The following is a 6,000-nucleotide window of genomic DNA, read 5'->3' as shown; positions in this document are numbered from 1 at the left end:
ATAACCTCAAAATCTCGCCCGTAAGTCGCCCCTTTTTCGCTCGGGATCCTCGCGCCGATTTTCCCGATGTGCGGCCCCGATTCTGCACGATTGTAATCGCTCGTCTTTTTTCGCTCTGTTTTGGACACTGTCATGCTTTTTCTCGCCCTTAAAGTTGAAAGGTCACGAGTGTCGCCTTAGAATTGGCAACATCTTGAAGTTTGTAGGTTATGCACCAATGTAGTCTCTCGTCTGGTACTACGTCTGTCTGACCTCAGATACTCCTCGGTTTTTGGTGACCATCATTCGCGAGTAATTGGTTTTTTCTTTCTCCAAATCGGTTCGATTCTCATATTTGGAGGCGATCAAACATATCTTAATCGTTCGATTATTTTGATTTAAAACGCAGATTTTAAAACAAGTACCTTTGCGCATATGAGCCCAAACAGTTTTGTTTATCTTGTGGTTCCTTATCATTGATTTCGGTCTTCATCTTTTCAGCCCAGATGTTGATATTTTAACTAATTTATCACTTATTTTGTCCCTAAAATCTTTATAGACTAATTGTTTCTCTCTTTTCTTTTTAATCCTTTTATTTGTCCCGTGATTGCCTCCAAATGAATCGTCTTTTTGGATTTAATGCAACAGTTTGTTTTCTCTTATGCCTAGAATTGAGTGATAAATTCGCGGAAGTAGCGCTTAAGTGGTACTGTGTTGATAAGTTTTGCGGAAAACTTCAAAATAAAAACTTTTCGCCCTGAATTGGGAGTTTTCATCTTACGGACCTCCATTTTCTGAAGAAGGTAAGTCAGTCATTTCACTTGAGCAATGCAGCGCTTGAATCATGTTCATTAATCTTTGGAACGAACTGTGCGACAAAAAATGAATATTTACATTCTTTAATTCAACCGAGTTTGACAGAAAGGAACCAAACTACATAAAGTTGAAACCGAGAAAAAGAGGTTTAAAGTTTTACTTCTCCGTAAGGCTTAATGTAGAAAATAATTTTAACCTTTTTTAACACAGACTAATTTTTTTTCCTCGACTTTGAGTTTTTGGCAGGGGAATAAATATGACTAGTGAACTCAAAAACATTCTTAACTCAATTTTTTCGAAAATGTGGGTTGGTTCCTTTCTGATGAACTCGGTCCAAATGGGAGAATTCACAAATTTATCACGCAAAATACAAATTCCTGGGTCATATTCCCATAATATTTATAAAGCGGGCTCAGTTGAGTACTAACACCTGTCGATAGCCACAAAATAGTGAAAATTGGCGCCGCACGGTGGATTGAGTCAATGGGAAAGGTCGGACAAAATTTGGAAACTTTAAACGCTTGTAACTCCCTTTATACAAAACTTTAGAGGTGCTAAAAGTGGTTTCATTGGTTCCCTCGTGGAATTTTCTTCCACAATCACCCCTTGAAATTTAAAATGTGACGAAATATACATCAAAATTTCCAGTTTCAGTCAAAAATTTCAAGTACGACCTCTCTGCTTGACTCGATCTACCGTGCACCGGAGAACGGTAGAGCGAACTGTTACCAAAAATGTAAATTTATGGGGTCAGAGAGTTTATAGTGGTGATGTTTTATTATTAATGTACCTACTTCTTTTTTCAATTTGGTTAAATTCTCATACCGCCCTACCTTCGTGCAACGACGACAAATGAATGCAACGAATGACACAGTTTATTATCGCATGCGGAAAAATTGAGGACGCGCCGGGTTTTTCTATGGCTAGATCTGGATGCAACATTCGTGTTCTCGGGATGGCCACATTGCATACACATAAAATTGCAGGCGCTCTGGCTTTCTTAAGCACAACGTATGGCTGCGGTTGTTAAGTCTCAAGAGTTTTCCACGTCACATATTAACAATCTTGTTCACCATGAGATCCTTGGAGTTGTTATGAGCTGTATTGTGTCACGCCAGTGTTGTCAGGATGTTCGAATTTTCCTTTAAAAGCATCGCCACAAAAGCATTGTGGATGTCCATCACTGAAAAAAAATTCTGTCGAGTGAACCAAAGTTCGGTGTTCCATATCATCCCAACTAATTCGGTTAGTCGAACCAAATTTCAAGTTCGTCAAACCGAACTTTCGGTTCGTGTAACCGAACTTCTACGTTAAAGTGATCTGATGAACAAAGTTCTATCGTATGAACCGAATGTTCGGTTACGCGAACCGAAAGTTCAGTTCGACAAACCAAATAATTGGGATGATATGGGACACCAAACGTTCGGTTCATATGACCTAACTTCTTTTTTCTGTGATGCCAATTACTACCGAAAACATTTCCTCAATAACCAACTTACTAAACCAAAGGTTCTTATACTCAATATCGCAGAAATAAATAGGCAATTTAGGCTGTATACCAAAATAAAAATTCTCGAAAAGAGGTACTATTCGTCAATTTCAACTTCCAAATAATCCACAAATTGTAGGGTAGAACTGCTTAAATTTCAATCTGGGAGGGGTTATTTTTTGAAAATCCCCCCCTCTTGCTCTGAGTAGTATCCCTCCAGACCCCCCCCCCCCACTTGACATCAGCAAATAGCCCCCCCCCCCCTTCAACTCTTTTTGGATCCGCCACTGGCTTTCGTCAACAGTCCCTCAAAATGTTGCTTCTCAAGTCATCGTTAGGAAGATTCAAACGAATTTACTAAGAAATTATGAAGGAATATGAAAAACGTAAGCAACAAAGAAACATAACGTACATCTCGTTGAAAATATCGAGGTGTCCTGTCGAAGTATTTTCTTGCGCTAGTGGCTACATGTCATTTATAAACTTTCAAGAAACGAATATAATTTACACGAACTGATTGCGGTAGATGCATGGGTCGTAAGACAGTAAGTTGGATTTTTTTAGCCAACGTGTGTTAAAAATCAGCGTAAAGCTGGAGATCTCCATATAGAGGGAAAAAAATCATTTGAGAACAAACCCTCAAAGAGATACGCTGCTTCCCTAGTAGCATGATTCACTTTCCCCTTCCTAACAAACGTATAAGGAATTAATACCGGTTATATAATCACCATTTTAACTAAAGTTTATATATCGTGTATATAAGTTTTATATAAAATGCCCATGAAGATAAATATTCATATTTTCAGAAGATAACGTTTATATAAAATTTATATAATTGAGGAAGGGTTTTTATAAATTTTCTTTATACGCATAGTATCCTTTTGCTTAATTTGCTTATTATAACTGTTATATAAATGACCTGAATGACTTTAACGTAAACCTATCTCATTTTCATGAATGATGATGATGATCTCATTTCAATGAACACCCTCGACTCTCAGACTGCGTGGGATAGGTATTATTAGAGGTACTAATGGCTCCGAGACGAGTTAAAAGGGGATATCTCGGCACACAATCCGAGGAGCCCTGTTACCTCAGTTGGTAGCGTGTCTGGCTCATAACCCTGCCCAGTTAGACAGCAATATTTTAAAAATATTGAAATTTAATATATTTTTAAAATGTTTTTCATGTATTTTTAAAATATTTTCAAAAGTACTTTTGAAATACAATCAATGAATATTTTTAAAACATTTTAAAAATATATTAAAAATATAAAAAATTAAAATTTTTAAAATAATATTTTATAATATTTTTAAGTATATCATAATTATTTTTGTTAATATTTTAAAAATATTATTAAATATTATTTTAAAAATTTTGATTTTTTTTAAAATGTTTAAATTAATATTATAAAAATTTAAAAGAAAAAAGGAAATGATAATAATAATAAATAAATAACATAAATACATCGACATAAATTCAAACTAGAAAAAGGCCCAAATAATTAAAACTGGAAAAAGACGCAATTATAAAGTTAAAAAATAGAGAGAGAGAGAGAGTTAAAAAAATGAGAGTTAAAAAAAATAGAGAGAGTTAGAAAAAATGATAGTTAAAAATCATGATGGTTAAAAAAAAGAGAGAGCTAAAAAAATGAGAGAGAGTTAAAAAAAATGAAAATGAAAAAATTACATCATGAAATAAAAAACAATAAATAAATAAATAATAAATAATAAAGTCTGGTAAAATATCATAAGAATCCGTCAATAAACAAACATATTACGGACTCAGAGGCCTGCGATAGTTAAGAGATTGAATTTCGGGGCCCATTCATATCAAGCCTGGCTGGTCTGGTGGTAAAGTACTTGACTTCGGATTGCAACTCCATCCCGAAGCGTGGGTTCTAATCCCGACTAGGACGGCGCGGATTTAAGGTAAGTTACAACTCTACGATGATCCACCACCTGGTAGTAACGCATATGAAAACTTGCACACTTCATAACTAGAGTGCGCTACCAGCCAGGAAGAATAATGAAAATTCATTTTATACACTCTTTGAATTTGGTTATATAACTTTTATACTAAGGGTTACATAATAAAATAAGTTTTTTAGTAAACTTTTAACTAAAAAACTTTACATCCATTACATAAACTATGAATATTCTTTAGCTTGTGGTTATTTACGGTTTATACTTTTAAAAACAAATTTTTTATATAACTCTGCTACTAGGGTTGGTGCAACATTAATTACGACCATTCAGGGAGGCAACTTCAGAGGCATTTCGGCCTTGTTGGGCCAATCCTCAGTGCAGCGCAGCCTCCTGAATTTCCTGCTACCAAGCTGAGATTTTCAGCTTTATGCTGATTTTTAACGCACGTTGGCTAAAAAATGGAGATGTTGCATGTGTGAGGAATTTGCGATTTGACTGTTGATTCTTGCGTAAAAGTTCGCGAGAAACACGATGGTGCCACTGTTTTTTTCTGATGAAATCAACTCCCCCAAGCTCAAAAGAAGCTCTCAAGTTGAGGCCAAAATGGAGGGGATATCCCACGCTATCCTGAGAGTCCACCTCTACATCACGACAAACTCTCCATGCAAAGATAGGGAGCAAATACATTGACAGGGTTGCCGTGATTTCAGTTTTAGAGCCCCCAAAGAAAGTGGCAGCCCTGTCAATGTATTTGCTCCCTATATTTGCATGGAGAGTTTGTTTTGATGTAGAGGTGGACTCTCAGGGTAGGGTGGGATATCCCCTCCATTTTGGCCTCAACTTGAGAGCTTTTTTTGAGCTTTGGAGTTAATTTCAGAGAAAACCAGTGGCACCATCGTGTTTCTCGCGAACTTTTACATAATAATCAACAGTCAAATCACAAATTCCTCACACATGTAACATCACCATTCCAACTTACTGAATATAATTTCTGGAACTCATTTCTTCGCATGAATCCGATGCAGGTCCACTATAACTCTTCCCTTCTGACAGAATCCATCGACAGTTAATCAAATCATACATTATGCAGCGATGTAATGAAAATCACGAGCATGACTCATTCCGCGAAAAGCATCAATGCCTCCGATTACCGGGCGCGCAACACATTGATTAATTAAATGTAATCAAGCGTTCAATTAAGCGAATGTACACCCCAGCCCCCAGCCTCCTCAAACCGAACCTCATCTGACATTGCTGTAGCTCTTGTCGCGCCACCATCGCAAGGGCTGGAGTGTTCGTGTGGACAGGACGCAACATTTTAGAACCTTTTGTCAAGGTGTCTGCGGCCAAACAAGCGCTTTGCAACTTGCTTGAGCAGTTTGAAAGTGAATGAGGTAGTCTCACGTGGGCTTAGGTACCCAGAAAACTTCAAGGAGATATATTTCTTAGGAAAAATCGGCGAAATCGCACGATGTGGCCACTTTGAGGGGAAGAGGGGGGCATTTTTAAAGTGGTGAGGTAAATTGTGTTATTTTTCTCATAAAGTACCTTAAAAAGTGTGTTACCTCTAAAAGTTTCAAAGCCATAGCTACATGTTAAAGGGGAGAAAAAAATTCGCAAAATGACGAAAAAACGGAATTGTCCGGAATTTGAAGTTCCCGCTTGGAGACTTGTAGACCCCGGCGGCACCACTTAGTGATCGATCGGGCTGAAATTTTTTGAAGGTTCTTTTTACACCAAATGACAACTTTTAGGGGGGTCGGACATTTGATTTTCGAAAATTCGAAA

General features: G+C 37.0%; 1 protein-coding gene across 1 annotated transcript in view; it reads left to right on the top strand.

The window, feature by feature from the left end:
- Positions 1-631: 631 nt before the first annotated feature.
- sif (still life) overlaps positions 632-6,000 on the top strand; it is a 468,396-nt gene continuing 463,027 nt past the window's right edge. The window contains exon 1 of the mRNA XM_072303597.1: positions 632-782. The gene's annotated coding sequence lies outside the window, so the exon portion shown is untranslated. The remainder of the gene's footprint in view (positions 783-6,000) is intronic.

This window comes from Bemisia tabaci, chromosome 8 (assembly GCF_918797505.1).
Source record: "Bemisia tabaci chromosome 8, PGI_BMITA_v3".
Classification (NCBI taxonomy): Eukaryota; Metazoa; Arthropoda; class Insecta; order Hemiptera; family Aleyrodidae; genus Bemisia; species Bemisia tabaci.
This window is presented reverse-complemented; position numbering and strand designations above follow the sequence as displayed.